We start from the raw sequence: 21,615 nt of genomic DNA, 5'->3' as shown, positions 1-21,615 counted from the left end.
GTCCAGTCGGCTAAACATCCCACTTTGGCTCAGGTCCTGATCTCCCAGTTCGTGAATTCCAGCCCTGCATCGGGCTCTTTGCTGACAGCTCAGGGCCTGGAGCCTGCTTCGGATTCCGTGTCTCTCTCTCTGTCTCTGCCCCTACCCTGCTCATGCTCTGTCTCTCTCTCTGTCTCTCAAAAATAAACATTAAAAATTAAAAAAAAAAAAAACAGCAATGAGAATTTGGGGCTCCCCAAATCCCAATTTCTCACCACATTTTCCAAAATAGTAATAAATAATGTGTAAAAGAACAAATAAAATTATAGCATTACTGTAAGACAAAGAACCCTCAAAACTTCAAATTATCATTAACAGTAGAAAACGGAAAAAGCAGGGTTCATGATCCCAATACCACCGAAAGTGGATACAAGACAAAAGGCATGAAATGCAATCAATTAAGTGGAACACAGGTGATTTTTTTAATGCTAAAAGCCATAATTCACCATGAAGAAATAAACATTTTTCATATCTATGCACCAAATAGTGCAGGATCCATCTTTATGAATCAATACACTAGATGCAAGAAAACATAGGCAAGAACCCAGACTGATAAGAAATATTAACACCCCACTCTTAGCATAAGCAAACCAATGAGACAAGGAGTAAACATATAGAATGCTTAAATAATACTATCAATATGACAGAACTGACGGTTATTCATCAAACTTCACTCCTAGAAAAAGACCTTCTTTTCAACGTTGGGAGAAGTTTTAAAAAATAATCACAAAGGAAACATCAGTACCTATCATAAAACAGAAACATTACAAACAACACTCTCTGATCACAATGCAATAAAATTAAAAATTATTAATAAATATTTTAAAGCCATCAGCCTGGAAACTTTTTTAAAAACTACGAAACAAATCATGAGTCCAGGGTAAGTAGAAACCAAAATTAAAGTACTTCTGAGAAATAATGATAATTATTGAAATAATTATGAAATTATGAAATAATTATGAAAACATCACATAATGTCAGTGGGGAACTTCAAGCCTTAAATAAGAATATTCAAAGCCTTGGGGCGCCTGGGTGGCTCAGTCGGTTAAGCGTCCGACTTCAGCTCAGGTCACGATCTCGCGGTCCGTGGGTTCGAGCCCCGCGTCGGGCTCTGGGCTGACGGCTCAGAGCCTGGAGCCTGTTTCCGATTCTGTGTCTCCCTCTCTCTGACCCTCCCTCATTCATGCTCTGTCTCTCTCTGTCTCAAAAATAAATAAACGTTAAAAAAAATTTTTTTAAAAGAATATTCAAAGCCTTAAAAACTTTTAGCAATAGAGGCACCTGGGTGGCTCAGTCAGTTGAGCGTCTGATATGTGATTTTGGCTCAGGTCATGATCTCACGGTTTCTGGAATCGAGACACTGACAGTACAGAGCCTGCTTGGTATCCTCTCTTTCTCTCTCTCTCTCTCTCTCTCTCTCTCTGTCCCTCCCCCTCTTGTGTGTGCTCTCTAAGTAAATAAATAAACTTAAAAAACTCTTTTAGCAATAAAAATCCTTGAGTTTCATTACCAGGTCAAAAAGCTAGAAAAAGAATAACAAAGTAAGCCACGAGGAAATACAGAGAAGGCAATAATAAATACAAAAGCAGAAGTCAATGAGCTAGAGAAGGGAAAAATACACTATCTCATCAATAAATCAAAATTCTAGTTTGTCTTTTTTTAATTTTTTTTAAATGTTTTTTATTTATTTTTGAGACAGAGAGAGACAGAGCATGAACGGGGGAGGGGCAGAGAGAGAGGGAGACACAGAATCGGAAGCAGGCTCCAGGCTCTGAGCCGTCAGCCCAGAGCCCGATGCGGGGCTCGAACTCGCGGACCTCGAGATCGTGACCTGAGCTGAAGTCGGACGCTTAACCGACTGAGCCACCCAGGCGCCCCTCAAAATTCTAGTTTTTAAAGAAGTAATTTACAAAACAAGCCAACCTTTAGCTAGTTTAATCAAAAAAGGGAAAAGCACAAACATATAACATAAGAAACCAAAGAGAAAAATCACTACTGAAACAGTTTTCTTTGAAAGAATTATTTGTAGGTGTATACAAATAAATTTGAAAGCCTAGATGGACTGGACAATATCCTAGGGAAAGGCAGTTTACCCGGTTGACCTCATTAGAAACAGAAACCTTTAGTAGACCTGTTTCCCAAGGAGAAATAGAAAAAACCGTCAAGGAATTACCACATAAAGCACTCCCAGCAGATGGTTTCACAGGTAAACTCTACCAAACTTTCAAAGACCACACAGTCATAATTCTCCATAAATTGTTCCAGAGCATTGGAAAGGGAGAAAACTTCCTAAATCTTTTTTGCAGGTATCGATACCTAAACCTCTCAGGGAGAGCGCAGAGAGAGATAAAGAGAGAATTACAAATTTTGTTGCAAAAGTTCTAACACGATACGAGTGAATATCACGTTCAGAAAGGGATACACCATGGCCTAGTGGAATTTATTCCCGGGATGCAAACTTGATTCAGTATTAGAAACTCTAATAACATAATACACAATATGGGGAGAAGAAAATCTACGATTATGTGTAGAGGTATGGAAAATACTGAAAACCGTTCAACAACGTCGACTTATCCTAATAAAAAAACTCAAGAAAATCGGAATTATTAGATACTTTCTTAACCAGGCAAACAACTTTATGATCGTCCTAACGAGGCAATGGAGCCCCCTAGCTCTTACTAATTCAACATTTTACTGGAGGGCTCAGGAAATGTAACTGACTTTCAGGCAGACACCGACTTTAACCAAGTGATCAACATTAATGCCACCGGTAATGAAACAAATAGATCCCACACGCGTCCTCATAAGACGTGCTGAGATGAACACATCACTTTTGGGAGTATTCCTGCACAATAGTATAGCCTGAATCTAATTCTTAAGAACAGACGTGTCCAAATTGAGGGATGGTTTTCAAAATAACTGGACTGCAGTCTTCAAAAATGTCAATGTCAAGGTGCCTGGGTGGCTCAGTCAGCTAAGTGTCTTGACTCTTGTTCAGTTCAGCTCTTGATCTTGAGGTTGTGAATTAGAGCCCCAGCATGGAGCGTACATATGTGTTATATATATGTTTACATACACATATATAATAAACATATATAGGTGTACATATATATATAGTATATATATAGTTGCTAGAATTTTAACAAATAAAAAAAAAATAGAAAATATCAATGTCACGTGGGGCGCCTGGGTGGCTCAGCCGGTTAGGCGTCTGACTTCGGCTCAGGTCATGATCTCACAGCTTGTGAGTTCGAGCCCCGCATTGGGCTCTGGGCTGACAGCTCGGAGCCTGGAGCCTGCTTCGGATTCTGTGTCCCCCTCTCTCTCTGCCCCTCCCCCGCTCACATTCTGTCTCTCTCAAAAAATAAACATTAAAAAAATTTTTTTATTTAATGAGAGAATGTCCTTGTTCTTAGGATACACACGCTGAGGTATTAAGAGGGCAAGGCGCATCGTGTCTGCAACTTATTCTCAAACAGTTCAGGAAAAAATATGTACATATGGAGAGATAGAAATATTAGGAAATGTTAACATCTGAGGAATCTGGGTAAAATTTTTTATACTATTCTTGCTACTTTTCTGTGTGAAGTTATATCATAATGGAAATTTAAGATAAACATAATGATATTAATAACCTACTTTGATTCCCAAAGCCGTTGGATGCAATCCCATGACTCCTCTCCTCTTCACGATAAAAACCACCAAGAGTAGTCAACTTGTCGTCCCCACTTCTGCTCTCCCATTCCTTCCTTTGCCAATCCCCATCAGGGCTGAATACCCTTATGGAGATCATCAGTGAACTTCCTATTGCCAAACCCACTGAACTCTTCTGGCATCTCAGCACCACTCATGGCTAGTGATCACTCCTTCCTTCTGGAAATACGCTCTTCTTTTGGCTTCCAGGTCACTACATTCTCCCAGATTCTTCCTTCTTTAGTTGCTGTTCCCTCTTGACATCCATTACTTAATTCGTCTCCTCTTCCTATCTCTAAATTTTAGAATGACCCAACACTCAATCCTGAGCCCTTGCCTCATCTCCAGCCCTCTTTAGTGACCCCAGTCTTGATGGACATCTCTTTGCTGCTGCTTCCAAAGGTATATCCCCAACCCCAACCTCTCATCTGAGCTCCAGATTCAGAAATAGTTCAATCACCTATTTGATATCTCCCATCATAGGATGCTCATCCTATAATTCTACTTAAGATGTCCAAAGTAGAATGCTTAAATATCTCCCCAAATCTATTCGGTGTTCGGTCCTCCTTAGCTCAGTAAATGGCACTACCATCCACCCGTATGGTTCCATCTAAAACCTGGCTGTCTCCCTTGATTACCTCCAACACAAGCCTCTTCTCATTTCTTCACCTCCCTAGGCTCACCTAATCGGAGTTGCTATCATCTCCTCCCTGAACCATCCTCCAAACTGGACTCCATGCTTCACTCTTGCTCTGTATAGCCCATGCTCCAAAAGAATTCGGAATGATGTTCTAACAGCATAAACCAGATCATGACCCTTCCCTATATCAAAACTCCAGTGACTTCTGTTACTATTAGAATTGGTTTCCTAGAGGGGCGCCTGGGTGGTGCAGTCGGTTAAGCGTCCGACTTCAGCCAGGTCACGATCTCGCGGTCCGTGAGTTCGAGCCCCGCGTCAGGCTCTGGGCTGATGGCTCAGAGCCTGGAGCCTGCTTCCGATTCTGTGTCTCCCTCTCTCTCTGCCCCTCCCCCGTTCATGTTCTGTCTCTCTCTGTCCCAAAAATAAAAAAATAAAAAAAAAAGAATTGGTTTCCTAGAGCTTCCATAAGAAAATGGGTGGCTTAGAACAACAAAAACCATAGTTCTGGAGGCTAGAAGTATGAAATCAAGGTGTTTGGGGCCATGCTCTGAAGTTTCTAGAAAAGAATCCACCCTTGCTTCTTCCTAGCTCCTGGAGATTGCTACATTCTTTGGCTTGTAGATACATTATCACTTCACCCTCTGTCGCTGTCTTCCCACATCCTTCTTCGTTCTGTGTCTGTTTGTGTCTTTGAGTCTCCCCTCCTCTTATAAGGACACCAGTTACCTTGGACTTAGGGCCCACCCTAATCTAGTATGACCTCCTCTTAACTTAGTTTCATTGGCAAAGACCATATTTCTATATAAGGTCACCATCAGAGACACCTCCTCTCTTTCCCCAGTGGACCTTCCTCTAAAGCACACCCTCATTTCCAGTTACTCTGTAGATCAGCACTCTGTTTATTTTCTTCAAAGCACTTACCGCAATCTATATTCATCTCGTCTTTACCTTTCCCAGTTTATCATCTGTCTTTCATTACCATTTCAGCATCCAACCCAGTACCTGGTACATGGGAGCTGATCAATGAGTATTTGCTGAATGAAGAAATATATTGGTGTTTGTGTGTGTGACACCCATCTGTTACAATTCCCACAGAACCTGCCCCTGGCTCTCTACGTAGTCCTTGAAAGTGTTTATTGAAACCAATTAGCCAATAAATTCTATCAATTTCCTCCATGCCACAATTTATAGTCAAACAAAGAATTCTCCTGAACGGACTTTGTAAGACAACAACAATGGCTCCAATGCTGCCACCGGGGTTCCAAACATTTATTAAGAATTCTGTATTGGGGCACCCGGGTGGCTCAGTTGGTTGAGCGCTCGACTCCTGATTTCGACTCAGGTTGTGATCTCATGGTTCATGGGATTGAGCCCCGTGTGGGGCTCTTGTGCTGAGTGTGGAACCTCCTTAGAATTCTCTCTCTCTCCCTCTCTCTCTCTGCCCCTCCCCTGTTCTCTCTCTCTCCCTCTCAAAATAAATAAGCATTTTAAAAAAAGTATTCTGGGGGTGCCTGGGTGGTTCAGTTGGCTAGGAACCCAACTTTGGCTCAGGTCATGATCTCAAGGTTCGTGAGTCTGAACCCCATGTAGGGCTCTGTGTGGACAGCTCAGAGCCTGGAGCCTGCTTCAGATTCTATGTCTCCCTCTCTCTCTGCCCTCCCCAACTCGGGCTCTGTCTCTCTCTCAAAGATAAATGAACATTAAAAATTTTAAAATAAAAGAATTCTGTATCTGGCGTAGGGCAGTCCTAGACTCCTCAAACTTCCCGTGATCAGATACTGTGTAAGTGAACCCACACGCAAAGTGGGACTGGGTTCACCACGACGAAGATCTAAGACCTTCTTCAAGGTCATGTTATGAACAGGCCTGTGTTACAGAAAACTTCACGTGTGTCCACGAAGCATTTGAGAGTTGTGGAGAGCTCGACATTATCATCAAGGGTCAAGCGTACAGAAATGTGTTGCCCACAGAGGCACATCCTGCTCCCTCACCATCGCAACACGTACCATTAAAGGGGTTTTCAAGGAATGGTAATTCGCGGTACGTCTACTTGAAGCGATTTTGTATTTATTTATTCGACTGAATTATTTATGTTTCTCATAATGAAATGCAACTCGACACGGCATTGGTTCTCTCACGTCTTCTTTTGCTTTCATTTGGTTTGTTGCCTATGACTATTTTTATGCAAATGAGGTTATGATGACATTAAACATTTTCTCCTGATTTTCCAAGAACAAATATGTTCTCTCCATATGCCACAGTCTTCTTTTGCCTGCATCCATCCTCAAAGCTCTGTTGGCTGATCAGAATTTTTTCTAAATTAACTCCAAGGACATTCCATCTGTAATACTGATGAGCCTGTCTCCCTCTGCAGTGTGCACAGAGCACTCCCATTAATACCTGAATTTAGCCCATTTTGCCCATTCCGCCAGAAGCCTCACGCATCCCCCCCCAGCTCTCACAGCGCTGTAAATCTCACCTTGTTACAGAGCACCGTGGCACTTCCCCTGCTGCCACTTCGGGGGACGTTTACTCACAGAACGAAAACAACCAAGAACTCCACACATTTAAAAAAAAAAAAAAAAAAAAAAAAAAAAAAAAAAGGCCTGATGATTGCAGAGACATTTGCCTCTACTGATTATATCCAGGGCTGCGAAACAAGTGTTTTCAGGAGAGAATTTCACATAACTAGCCACTAGACAAATCAGAGTGGAATTCGGCAGGCTGCATACACTGGGCTCGTGTAGGCTGGCTTGGGCTTTCTCATGTGGTGTGTGTGTGTGTGTGTGCGCGCGCGAGAGAGAGAGAGGGAATTTGTTTTAACTCAGGTGCACTGCTACGGTGAGAGGCAGTAGGTCTGGGCAGGCAGGAGAATCCCCTAGAAGGACGCAGGTTGCAGACTGCCAGAGTCCCCAGGTACAGGTATTGTGGGAATTTCTGAATATTACTAGAGGTGAGCTGTTTGCCTATGGTTCAGACATGCCTGCAGTGCTGACATACAGCATCAAAGGGCTGCAGAAGCAAGGACAACCACGGCTGTAAATCCCAACGTTGGTTTGACGTAAGGTTATAAATCAAGAATTCCATTTCCCATGGTCACATCTACATCTGGGGAACATGCATTTGGTTCTCAATGACCCTGGCCGTTGTAAACACGCCACACAGAGGATGCATTTGCATAGACAGGACGAGGTTCACGTTGGGTTTCTCTCTGCAGATTTCAAGTTCCCCGTGCAAGCAACTGGAACTGGTCCAGGAAGCTCTCCAGAACCGAAATGGAAGGGAATCTTTCCCGCAACCTCGTTTTAATGCATTTAGATGAGAATCCTCTCAGGTTCAAATGAAAGATTAAATTAACTTTGCCAATTCATAAATTTTTGGGCAGCCGGGCTGGCACTGCCTCTAGAAGTGGAGTCCTTTCTTAAAAATTAGCTAAATCTTTGACCCCCGTGCTTATGACGCCCTTGGTAGCACAAACAGCATCTCAGCTGTGAATCTGTCTTTCGACCCTAGTCTCTACGTTTGAAACACTCTGGAGGGTTCTCCACCGTTTCACGGGGGTATAATAAAGTACAAAAAGGAAGATCATTCAAAATGAGGTTGATTTCTTTTTTTTTTTTTAATATTTAGTGTTTATTTATTTTTGAGGGAGAGACAGAGCGTGAGCAGGGGAGGGGCAGAGAAAGAAGGAGACACAGAATCCAAAGCAGGCTCCAGGCTCTGAGCTGTCGGCACAGAGCCCGATGCGGGGCTCGAACTCATGAATAGCGAGATCATGACCTGAGCGGAAGTCAGACACTTAACTGACTGTGCCACCCAGATGCTCCAAAATGAGGTTGATTTCTATTCAGTTTCATTTATCAAATGGACGCCCTGGAGGACATGGGATGGGAGGGAACAGGGGTAGGAGGGAAGGTAAACCAATAACGAAGGATGAGAACTTCCCCAAGCGTGCAAAGTCCTGCCCTGCCCTGCCCTGCCCCTCGTTTTCTCTTCCACCAACTTTCTCCCATCTCAGAAAATGGTGGGGTCCCAAGACGCTCAAAGTTTTAAAAATAAGAATCACGCAGGTGAAATCACACAGGTGAATCAGCTTGTGAGGATGAAGATTTATAGCTCCCCATTCTAGGGGGCTAACTGGGAGGCCAATCTAACTAGCAGGGCCAAAAACTTGACACAGTTTTTTTTTTTTAATTAATTTATTTTGAGAGAGAGAGAGAGAGTGCAAGCAGTGGAGGGGCAGAGAGAGAGGGAGAGAATCCCCACCAAGCTCCCGAGGTCACCGCAGAGCCCGATGCGGGGCTCGATCCCACAAAACTATGAGATCATGACCTGAGCCGAAATCGAGAGTCAGACGCTTAACGGACTGAGCTGCTCAGGCATCCCAAGACTTCACAGTTGTAACCCGCAGCCCTGGCAAGTCAAATGCAAGGGCCACACTTCCAGAAACATGATAAGCCTGCTGAGTATCAATCTGATGAGATACTGGGGTAAGTGGGAAGCTTCAACAAAAACCACAGAAAACAATACTGATGCTTGGCCCCACTCCCCGAGATTGTGAGCCGATCGCTGTCGGGGAGAGTATCGGCATCCCAATGGGGAAAGTTCCCCAGGTGATTTCAATGCCTGGTCAAGACTGAGAACTGCCAGGTTGGGAGAATCCACGCCTTTAGACAAGCAGGGATGTGAGCCCTAGAGCTTCCACTTTTCACACTTTTACGCAAAGAACATTCCAGAAGACCCCTGTCTGAATAATCACATTTATTCCAAGATTCCACGGTTGCAAAAAAAGGCAGGAAATAATGATGAAAATTGGGCCATCTGCCTCTTGACTGTAACGGTCGGGGATTTTAAGGCAGGAGCATCTGACTGAGGCAACAAAGGGTTCTCTTTGTGCTGTGCGGACCCCAGACCAGCCTGGAAGATGAGGCAGAACCTCCTTCGCCCTCCCCGCAGCTGCCCCAGGCCAACGGCCAGCCTCAGAGGCCGGGTCAGGCTCCACATTGGAGCGGCTGCACAGAAAGCCTCAAAAATCAAAACTTCACTGAGAACACGAGGCCACAGCGGAACAACGCCCAATCTCTTAAAACTCTCTTACCCTCTCAGAGGTTCTCCGTATAAGGAATTAATTCATCGAGAGTGGCCAAGACTTCAGACCAAGGACTCCGTTGAGCCCAGCAACCTACTTCCTTTGCAAGCTCCAAAGAACTTCCTTTGAGAACCATTCTGGGCTTTTCAACATTCAGCCCTTCACACGGAAAAAAAAAAATATTTTAACATGTGGTGAAAGAAATCATTTCAATTTTTGCAAAGGTAAAGAACACAGATTACAACTGATCCTTGAACTGTCTGAATTGGACTCAAGCGGGGTTTGAATTGCGTGAAGGCCTCATTCGCGGATTTTTCGCGGAACGGTCCCGTAAATGTGTTTTCTCTTCTTGATGGTTTTCTTAATCGCATCTCCTTTTAGCTCTAGTTTACTTTATGGTAGGAAGGCAACGTACAATGCATGTGACATATACAATATGTGTTAATCAACCGTTTCTGTTACCAGTTAGGCTTCTGGTCGGCCGTAGGTTATTCTCGTAGTTAAGATTTTAGGGAGCCAAATGTTACAGGCAGATTGTCGCCTCCTAACCCCCACGTCATTCAACGGCTGACTGTCAACTGTCTTTTTTAGTCAGATTGCTGTCGATGATGGCAAAGCAGGGCCAGGCGGCGGCTGATAGCATCCCGTCGCCTTCTGCTATGCGTCCTATGCCCTCAGAACACCCAACTGACCTTCCTTCATACGGAGGCTATGGTAGATCCCAAAGCTGGGCCTTCTGAGTCAGCTGGGAAGATCCTGGGGAAGTCCTTCCCAGGAGCTCATCCCAGCCTGGCATCTGTCTCAGGCTGGGTCCCCTGGATTTTTGTGCCGACGTGACGACGAGAAAATACTCGTTACCCTAGATTCGAGTTTTCCAAATTAGAGACATACAGCTGTGCCCTACTCTTCAGGTAGATATTTTCCCAACGATTCTGTCATTACATGCAAGGTGTTTTAAGGATAAGGGGTATGTACGATGAAGGATCTTTAAGATGTAACGACAGCTAATATTTATGGATCAGGTATCATTCGTATACGAGAAAAGCCTCAGACACTGGCCTGGTAGATCAGTCTATGGAGCTCCCAAGAAATAATCAATTTACTCCCCACGACAATTCCATGAAGTAAACACCATCACATCACCACCTTACATATGAGGAAACTGAGGCACTGAAAGGTTCAATAACTTGCCCACAGGCACAGAGCTAGGAAGAGGCAAAGCTAGGCTTGGAACTCAGACAGATTTCCAAGTCCATGCTCTTGACCTCTATAAAAACTCTCGGATCTAGGTTTTGAAGTGATGTGGACACGCTCTTCAGACCCAAGGAACCCACAAAAGTGGGATCAACGTTCACCCACAAATACTTTGGGAATGATGGGACATTAAACCAAGGGCACCAGGCCGTTTATATATTCCCATCACTGTGGGTGAGGACCAGTTCTAGCCAAAGAAGTTCCTTCCTCTAGAGGACATCAACTCTATGGTAAGACACTCCCTAAACTTATAAATATCGCACTCTTCATTTTTTCTGAGTTTTGCCCCCCAAAATACCGTATCCCTTAAAGAGAGTTTCAATAATACCACACCACATACGAGGGGGCCTTATGTGCACCACTTAATCAAATTCAAAATGCAGTTTCGTGGTGGGGGAACTTTGTTACAGTTGGAAGGGGTAAAAGGGACGAAGAGAAGCAAACGAAGGAAGTATATGCGCACACACACACACGCGCGCACACACACACACACACACACCTCTCCGAAGAAACTGTCCTGTTCCCCGGACTCAGAATCTCTCTTCCTTCTGACGGTGCCAGCGTGGACTAGAAGGTTCAGGGCACGGCCTGAAGAGGAACCTTGGTGTGCAGGCAAGTGCACAGGCCTCGAAGATGCACACAGAGCTGCGTGTGACTCCGGGCTCCAGCACTTACGGGCTGTGCGACCTCGGGCAGGTTGCTCAACCTCTCCTAACCTCCTTCAACTCATTTATAAAACAGAGAGGGGAACAGCTCCTTCAGAGAGCAGTTAAATTTAAACAAGATCAATAAAACATGCAGCACAGTGACAAAACATAAAAGGCAGTCAATAAAAGGGAATAATTATCGTGGTTAGTGATTCAGAGACACTCCTAAGCATGCACCGATTTATAACGTCGACCAACAAGTATTTATGGGACAGTTACCCTCTGTGCCCACATCTGTGAAAGGCAAAGTGTAACACAGGATTCTTGACCTTCTTTAAGGTGCGTTCGCTCTACTAGAAAACCAACCTACGAGACACGGGATATTGATCATCGGAGAAACGATTCAGAAAAAAAAAAAAAAAAAGCCCAGTCACCAATTCAATAATCAGATGCTTCCTTTTCACAGGGGGCAGAGAACTCGAGTCGGGTAATTATAACACCGTCACCTGCATACACACACAGACTCCGCCCACAACACCCACTGGACTTGGATGCTTCTCAAATCTCCACGGTCAGCCCGGATGTCATTCCTGACCTCCATACCCACACGTGCAGCTGTCCTCTGGATATGACACGAAGACGGTCCACAGACATCCCACGCCAGGTGTGTCCAATGCGGGGACATCGTTGGAATATAACCGGTTAGAATTTGTGGCAATAAAGGAAAGAGGGGGCTTTCTAAGTGAAGCAAAATGAATTCCAAAGAAACCTGGCGTGTGGATTTATAAGCAGGAGGCCAAAGGAGAAATTGAAGATAACAGCAGTAGAAACTGCCCATAAATTACCGCCACGATCTAGGAGGAGGAGGCCAGCCATAAAAAGTGTGCAAGGATCTCAGCGGTGGCTTTCATAAGCACACACGGATTTCTGTGCTGCTGGGTGGTACCTCCCCCCTATTACCAGATAATCAGGCAAGCAGATCGTTAATACGCCACGTGATACGATATAGGATGGGAGATCTCCGCAAGGGACAGGAGTGGGGTTTTTAAAGCCTTAGCCGGCTTCTGGTGTCACCAAATGTCACCGCCTCGCGCGCGCACACGTTGTCACATGATGAACGAAGCTGGCAGATTCGTCTCGTGGTTGCCTCGAGAAAACCCCACAGAAGGGAAAACGCGGACAAACAAAACTACCGCCTTTGATGCAAAACACGAGCCTTTGCGGGGCTCTCTCACAGTTAACGAAGTCACTTCACGCTGTCTCCCAAGCTAGAAACTTCTGACTGTGCCCACTTCATCCATATCCAATTAATTGCCTCGTCCGACCGATTCCCAGAAAGTTTTTCTCGAATCTGCCCGCCCGCTCCATCCCTGCCTAGTTCTTGGTTTGCTACAGAGGAAAGCATTTCCATAAAAATAGTATGATAATAATAAAACTCTATTATTAGAGGGACAATATCCTCCCCATTGGATAAGGCCTAGCACTCGGTTGGCACTCCACAAATGGGTGGATGGAGAAAAGACTAAATATATTCGGCCAACCTGCTACCAGCCCCCATCTGCTGCAACCTATCCTACGCATTCCTGCCAGAGTTAATCATTATCAAATCAAAAAAAAAAAAAAAAAAAGGGATTGTATCAAGAGTACCATCTTGCCTCACGCCCTTCGTCGGCATCCACTGACCATGATAAAGTCCCTGCTGGAACCCAGGCTGGCACATAAGTGCCTCACAATCTGGCCACCTGCCTCCCCTCCCACTTCTCTTTCCGCAGTTCACTCTCGAAGGTCTGTTCCAGCCCAAAGTGGATGTGCTGTTCCCCGCACCAAGAACTTGCCCAGTCCTCTGGCCCAGGCTATTTTCTCTTAAATGCCCTGCCTTCTCTTTGGAGGAAAAACTCCCCTCTGGCCAGTATGACCAAGGCTACCTTTGCACTGCTCTCTGACTCCTGTGAACATCCATCTGCCTCCCCACGCTCTTGGATTTCCGAGAGGGCCTGGCTCCTCTCCGTGCTGCCAGCACAGTGCCCGGCAGATTGACTGGACACTTCCATCAAAAACCATTTTGGGGGCGCCTGGGTGGCTCCGTCAGTTAAGCATCCGACTTCAGCTCAGGTCATGATCTCGCGGTTCATGAGTTCGAGCCCGCGTCGGGCTCTGTGCTGACAGCTCAGAGCCTGGAACCTGCTTCGGATTCTGTGCCTCCGCCTCTCTCGGCCCCTCCCCCACTCATGCTACTGTCTCTCTCGCTCGCTCAGAAATAAACATTAAAAATTTTTTAAAAAGCATTTTTAATAACTTTTTTAAAAGAAGAAAGGAAAAAAAAAAAAAAAACCATGAGGCCAAAGGAACAGTGTACAACTTAGAAAAGAAGCCCACATATATAAAACATACAAACTGCATTAAACATAGCACCTCCAAATAAGAGTGATTTACAAGTTTTTTGGCAAAAGCTGCTTTGAAAAGAAACGGACAGACATTTTAAAGAAAAGATGCATACCTGGTACCATATTCTCAAATAAACCCTAGGTGGATAAAAGAGCTAAACAGAAGAGTCACGGAAAAGCAACATGAACAGAATAGAATATTTATTAAGTATTTCCAAGGGATGGTATCTTTCTCGGCTTCAAAGCAGTGAAGAAATGAAATTGGCAAGATTGACAGTTTGGGATTCGTACAGATTTAAACTATCTGTCCGGTGGAAGAAAGAAAAAAAACCCCACACAGAATTGAAATGAAACGGAAAACAACATTTTGGAAGCCATTTGCGTGCAATACAAACAAATGGTTAATCCCCCCACTATCTAAAACTTCCTTCACATTTATAAGAAAAACACATTTCTTAAGCCTGGCATGAGAATAAAACAGTAAGAATTAAGGCAACATAAGCTTCTGTACAAAATTTCAGTTGAAACCAGCTGATTTAAATCCCCTACACTTGGGAGGACTTCACAAAAAGGATCTTGCCCATCAAGGGATACTTTCTCCTGGGCTCGGACTGCATGGGAGGAAGGAAGTACCCCGGCCCCAGACACCTGCCTCCCCTCCACTGACCACGATAAAGTCCCCGCTGGAACCCAGGCGGGCACTGAAGTCCCTCACAATCTGGCCACCTGCCTCCCCTCCAATTTCTCTTTCCGCAGTTCACTCTCGAAGGTCTGTTCCAGCCCAAAGTGGATGTGCTGTTCCCCGCACCCTCAAATCCAAGAACTTGCCCAGTCCTCTGGCCCAGGCTGTCTTCTCTTAAATGCCCTGCGGCACCCCCAGGGCTCAGATGTCAGAGCTTCTACAGGTAAATCCTTTGCCGCTCTTGGATGGCAACGGTTAATCCGCAATTTAGCAAAGGTTAAGTTGGTAACTTTTGCTGTGGAACCCAGAATTTATTTGCAGTGGTACCTCTGGTGTCCCTATAGGGCCCATGAGCAATCCCTCAAGTTCATCCCCCATTCCACCTTCCAATTCGGCTTCCAGATAGCTGCCAGAACAATCTAAAAAAGGCAAATGTGGTCACGTCACCGAACCTATCTCTTCCTTTCTTCTCCCATACTTTCGCCCTGCCTAGCCTGCGCTCAATCTTTTCCTGGTGTAGATTACACTGAATGCTTCATTAAACTTTCATTTTATGAAAATCAAACCTATACAGTCCCGTCTCCTTTCTGTAATCTCCATGTACCTAAATAACAATGATGACACTACTATTTCTTCACGTTTAAATTTTATATCTTTTCAATTGATTTTCTGTTTCTGCGGATGGAGACTGAATGGCCTGATACACCCCACGCCCCCACACACATTTTGCCCCCCTCCTTCTCCTAACACAGCTATACCATAATTTGCGGGGAAGTAAATATCCAGCGTTTACATTTGCGTGACTATATTGTCCCCAGCTGAGCCAGAGTGTATACAATTAAAGTTCCTTTCTTAAGAAACTCTTGCTCCCCCCGCCGCGTGGCTAACAATTGCTTTGCTTTGTCAGAAGTATGGTTTGTTTTTTTTTTTTTGCCTTCTGTTTCTATCACTAATTCAGTCCCAAACTTTTGAGAAGAATGGTTAAAAAAAAAAATCTTGCAAAGACAAGAAATACAAAAATAAACACGTGGGACTCCATCAAACTAAAAAGCTTCTGCTCAGCAAAAACCAAAACAAAACAAAGCAAAACACCACCCACAAAATGAAAAGGCAACCTATTAAATGGGAGAAGATATTTGCAAATCATATATCTGAGAAGGGATTAATGTTGAAATGTACTACAACTCAATAGCACAAAAACCCATAAACAATCCAATCAGAAAACGGGCAGAAAAGCTGAACAGACATTGTTCCCAAGAAGGCATACAGGGGGCCGAAAGGCACATGGAAAGATGCTCCCCATCACTCATCATAAAGGAAATGCAAATCAACACCACAAGATAGTACCTCACACGCGGCTGATATCAAAAAGACAAGAATAAGTTTTGGCAAGAATGTGGAGAAAAGGGAATCCCTATGCACCGTTGGCGGGAATGTAAATTGGTGGAAAACAGCGCGGAGCTTCTTCAAAAAAATAAAGAATAGAACTACCATAAGACCCAGCAAATCCACTTTTGGATATTTATCCGAAAAAAGAAATGAAAACACGAATTCAAAAAGATACCTTCACCTCCATGTTCCCTGCTGTATTATTTACAGGAGCCAAGATACAGAAGCCCTGTACGCATCCATCAGTGGATGAATGGATAAAGAAAATGTCTCTCTCTCTCTCTCTCTCTCTCTCTCTCTCTCACACACACACACACACACACACGACTACTATTCAGCCATGAAAAAGAATGAAATCTTGCCATTTGTGACAACACGGATGGACCTGGAGGGCACATTAGGCTAAGTGAAATAATTTGGAGGAAGACAAGCACTGGGTGATTTCACATACATGGGGAATCTGAAAACAAGCTCATTGACAGAAGAGACTGGTAGCTGCCAGAGGCAGGGGGGGTGGGTGAAAGGAGTCAAAAGGAAGAAACTGCCAGTAATAAAATAGGTCCTGGGGATGTAATGTACAGCGTGGTGACTACAGTTAGTAATATTGTATTCACATGTGAAAGTTGCCGAGACAGAAGATCTCAAAAGAAAAAACAACCTGTTACCGATGTGCAGACGTTAACTACACGGGTCAGACTTGCCGCGGTCTATTCACAATGTATACACACGTCATTATGTTGCACACCTGAGACTAATATAATGTATGTCGATTGCCTCAACAATAATAGCAATAATAATAATAATTATTATTATTATTAATGTTATTATTATTAATGTAGTCAAAAACATTAGGTAATCAAATAATTCTGTCCCCTGGCCTCCCTTGGAGACATACCTCCTACAGCCCTCCATCCTCCTGTTCCGATGTGGAATGCCTGCTCTCTTGGCCGGCTACACAGCTGTCACCCTGAAATGTGACTCTGGAACATTCCTTCATCGGCTTCCCGGGATCTGCCGTTAGTACCCTCCTGTCTCTTCAATACTATCACCATTCTCTTTCTTACTTTACTCCCTTGTTTTACTGGAGCATATCCTTGAGAAGCTTCCTGAAAACAGACGCAGGGAAGGGGGCAATTGCGGAGACCCTACAGAAATGCAATACATTTACTCTGTGCTCACTCTTGGCACAAAGAATTCAATGGCTGGCCACGGAATTTGAGGTTGAAAGCAGCGTTTTCAACTCCTCTCCTAGAGTGCAGCGTTGCTACTGTGAAATCCAATCCCAACTATTTATTTGATCCACATTTTCTCTCTGAAAGCTTTTAGGACTCTCTCCTCCTCCAAGCTGTTCTGAAATTTTACATTTACATATTTTTTTAATTTGAAGATCTCACTGGCTTTATTAAATGATTCATTCATGAATCAGGCAGCATCCCAGCTAGAAAACAGAGGGGTGATCTAAGAAGTTGTGCAAAAACATTCACATGCCATGATGTGGGTTTAATTTTTCTTTTCAGTGATTCCATAGACATGGGGCGGGACCTTCTAACCTGAAAGCTTATGAACTACAGTCCTGGAAAATTATGCTACATCATTAATCTGACCATTTTCTTCTGTTGTTTTTAATGTTTATGTTTGAGAGAGAGAGAGAGGGAGGGAGAGAAGAGCATGAGTGGGGGGAAGGGCAGAGAGAGAGGGAGACACAGAATTCCAAGCTGGCTCCAGGCTCTGAGCTGTCAGCATGGAGCCTGATGCAGGGGGCTCGAACTCATGAACTGTGAGATCATGACCTGAGCTGAAGTCAGATGCTTAACTGACTGAGCCACCCAGGTGCCCCTAATCTGACCATTGTCTTCTGTTTTCTCTGTTCTCTTCCCAATATTCCTATTATTTAATGTCTAACCGGCTGGTCTGCCAGAAGTTTTTCTCAATGCTATCATCCACTCTTTTAGTGAATTATTTATTTCCACCTTATTTTTAACTTCCCAGGCTTCTCTGTTATTCTCCAATTATTACTTTACCATAGCAGTAGGTCTTGTTCCGTGAATAAAACAAGACATTCCGTGATTTGAGCCACCAATTCGAGTCTTTAAGTTTATAGTCTCTTCCTCTTCCAGACGCCTTTTCTATTGTTGTTGCTGTTGTTAAGGCCTTTTGTAACGGAGACTCTCCAGAGATGTCCAGGGATCCTGGCTCTCCTCTCTTATTTCAGACTAAGACAGCTATGTGTAGACAAATGGAGCTTTACAACAGGCACGCCTTACTACTAAGTGAGCTGAACTCTGGGGCGCCTGGGTGGCTCAGTCGGTTAAGTGCCTTACGTCAGGTCAGCTCATGATCTCACGGTTCCTGGGTTCGAGCCCCATATCGGGCTCTGTGCTGACAGCTCAGAGCCTGGAGCCTGCTTCACATTCCGTGTCTCTCTCTGTCTGCCCCTCCCCTGCTTGTGCTCTGTGTCTCTCTTTCTCAAAAATAAATAAACATTAAATTTTTTTTTTTTTAAATTGAGCTGAACTCAGAAATTTGGGGAAGGGTTTCTTAGCCTGGTTTCCTGGGAATAGATGCTTCAAACTGTACTCATTTACAGGGGTGTGAAAGTCTGCGGGGGGGGGGGGGCAATTAATGATGCTGAGGGTGTCCCTAAATGGTATGAGGCCCTATCCTCTGTCCTAGCCTACATCTTATGAGTTCAAGGCGAGAGTTCACCTTTTCTGGAGAGTAGATCTCCCATATTCTTCCAGGCAGGGAAGGGCAGAACCTGGCTGTGTGGTGTGGGGGAAAGAATCGGGGGATACAGCTGCAATCCCTGTTTTCCAATCTACCTCCCAGCCATCAGAAGTACCCAGGGCCTCCAAAGCCTGAGTCTCTGGGGTTCTGAGATGTGACTGGGCTGCATTCTTCACCTCTTCCCACCCCACCGCACCATACGCAGGAGGCGGGGTCCCAGCCTCATCCAGTTTTCTGTCAGTGACCACTCACACCTCCTCTTTCAATCTTCCAAAATTGTGTAGGTGTTTCTTCCTTGACGTCATCCCCTAACGTGCTCTGTTGTCCCTTGTAGATTACCATCCTCTCCAGTTCTTTCCGATCATCTTAGTAAATAAAGTTCCAGGAGGGGCCAGATGCAGGTCGTATGTTCAAGACACCATGCTAAGTTAACAGAGCGCGATTGAGCTACGCGTTCCCCACCCCCACCCCCCCCCCCGAGCACGCCGCGTTTTTATTTGTGCCCCCAACTCTGCTGTTGTTCCGGTGCCTGGTCCATCCGTATCTTTCTCCCTTTGACCCTTCATGGGGTGAAAGGGTTGAGATGAAGTTCAGGCATCACGCTGTGTACGTCGCTGGCTTGACACACACCACACAGACCGCAATGTGCCAAATCAATCTGCCTACAAGTTGGCCTCCATCCCCAGAGAAGAAGTAAGTAGGCAAGGACTGTGTCTTTGCCGATATTCTGTCTCTAATATGGGGAAAACCATCTGGCACATAATAGGTGCTCACTAATATCTGTTCAACTGACCCACTTCCAGCAAGCTTCACGTTGGAAACATTTTCATTTCCAAAGGAGTGGAAAAAAAAAAAAAAAAACAACCCACATTGCTCTGTTTATTTGCCAACATCCAAATAAGAAAGGCTAATCAGAGAGCACCAGGAAATGAAAACAGCCAGATGTGTTTGAGAGCAAAAGTCCAGGAACACAAAATAGCTTCCAACAGGGGTGATGTATGTTTTCTTAGCGATTCAAAATGAATATATGTTTATTAGGCAGAGAGAGAGAGATTTAACAGGCTTCTCGGCTAATGCCGCAATTTTAAATCCATTTAAGATAATTTTCTTTATCTTGAATCTGTTTCTCTCAGTAACCAGGATACTTAACTGATTTGTACAAAATCCATTTGAAAAAGGAATAATCTACTCTAAGCAAGGACACACTCTAAATGGGAAAAAGGAGACACTACAAATCTAACAGAAAACAAAGAACCCGTTAAGCCAACGTGACGCCTGCTTAGAAAATGGGTTTTCCTCCAGCATCTATGACCAACCCCTCTTCTCCATTTCCCAAGGAGAAAACAAATGAATCCTGAATCTGAGCCCGCAGAACAAAGGCCTTTCAAGAGACAATCAAGATGCAAACCACTTGTTTAAAAGGTAAGACTCAATCAAAACAGTAGAAGTTGAAACAATCATGGAACATACTTTCTCACCCATCAGCTTGGCAAAGCGTCTTTGAAAGGCGAGTACCCAGTCTGGGAAGGGACGGGTATTACTCCAACTGGAGTGAGGATCGCCATAAACTTTCTAGAGGACAAGATCCCAAAATGTATCACCAGTCTCCAAACGTAGTCCTATGATATGCTACAAGGATTATACTTTTAAGAAGTGTGGATTCAGAAAATAAATACCCAATCACGACACATAAAGATTTGAGTGCGTAGACATTCATCAAGTTGTTGTTTATGAAACTGGTATTTATGGAAAACTGACAATAAACCAAATTTCCGAAAATGGAAATAATGAGGATCATAATGAAGCGTAATTAATAACATCAGAGAGTGCTCATGAAATAATATTAAGTGAAAAAAGGACACAAACAATATGTCACATAATCATAAATCTGTATAGAAAGCGGACTCAAAGGCAATATACTAACATTTGACAAATTGCAGTCTCTAGGTAGAAATCATGGTGATTTTTGTTTTTTACTTAAAACTGAAGGTTTTAAGGTTGAGGACCTTCCTATACGTTTCTCGGTTCCTTTTATAAAAATTTAAATACTTTATTGGGGGCACCCGGGTGGCTCAGTTGGTTAAGCATCTGACTTCAACTCAGGTCATGATCTTGAGGTTCGCGAGATCATCGGGCCCTCTGCTGTCAGTGCGGAGCTCGCTTGGATCCTCTGTCCCCCGCCCCCACCCCCTCCCACCTGTCCTCACTCTCTCTCTCTCTCAAAAATAAAAATTAAAAAAAAAAACAAGTAAACAAACAATAATTATAAATTATCTTTAAAAATGTAAATACTTTATTTAGATCATATTTCATGGTCAACAGTACTTGGTCTGTTGACTGTGAAGGAGACTGAGTGAGATCAAAGCTCCTTTGTTAGTTACAAACAACATGAGAACATGTCACAGACTCGGGTCTACACCCAACCCTATGACGTGGCAAGTCGCTCTGAAGGACCCAACCAGAACTTACTTGGTGGGACGATAATCCGGAATGGAACGATCCAGTGAAATTTTTTCACTGAGGTAGGAATTGTAGCCATACTTCTCATGGGGTCCCTTGGCTTTTTCTTCTTCGGCCGGGGAAAGCGTAGCGGGAAGGCCCCCTTTGCCCCGTCCCCCATAACCTTCGATGAGCCCAAGGGATTTGGATAAGCCTAGAAAAAAGGAGGGAAAAAGAATTATTTGAAAACCACCACATCAGGACACATCACTCAAACTGAGCTATGGCTTTGATGGAAATTCTACCATTACCTGTCACAGAGAAATTTACGTCCCCAATTTATCAATCCAGGGCTGTGCCCTGAACGCATTCATATTGAGAGGAAGTTCAGGGCAACTGGGAGTTCTGGGGTTGAGTCTAATTCCCAAGAAGAGGCCTCTCCCTCCTTTGGGGAACAGACTGGATGGAGGTCTACAAAAGGGAAGAGATCATCTAAACTGGGAGCAACGCAGACCAAGAAGGACACACACAATGGGACAGAACTGAGGCTCAGCCAGGCCGGCTTTCCTTTCTCCGTGGGGCAATTACAAGGCCCCATATTCCACGAGATACGCGTACAACACAGAATGAGA

At 44.2% G+C, this 21,615-nt stretch overlaps 1 protein-coding gene across 1 annotated transcript in view; it reads right to left on the bottom strand.

Moving 5' to 3' along the window:
* GALNT17 (polypeptide N-acetylgalactosaminyltransferase 17) overlaps positions 1 to 21,193 on the bottom strand; it is a 285,062-nt gene extending 263,869 nt beyond the window's left edge. Inside the window, exon 1 of the mRNA XM_042921614.1 lies at positions 21,014 to 21,193. The gene's annotated coding sequence lies outside the window, so the exon portion shown is untranslated. The remainder of the gene's footprint in view (positions 1 to 21,013) is intronic.
* Between the last annotated feature and the right edge of the window lie 422 nt (positions 21,194 to 21,615).

This window comes from Panthera leo, chromosome E3, assembly GCF_018350215.1.
Source record: "Panthera leo isolate Ple1 chromosome E3, P.leo_Ple1_pat1.1, whole genome shotgun sequence".
Taxonomy (NCBI): domain Eukaryota; kingdom Metazoa; phylum Chordata; class Mammalia; order Carnivora; family Felidae; genus Panthera; species Panthera leo.
Note: the sequence above shows the minus strand (reverse complement) of the source record. Positions and strands in the feature narration are given on the sequence as shown.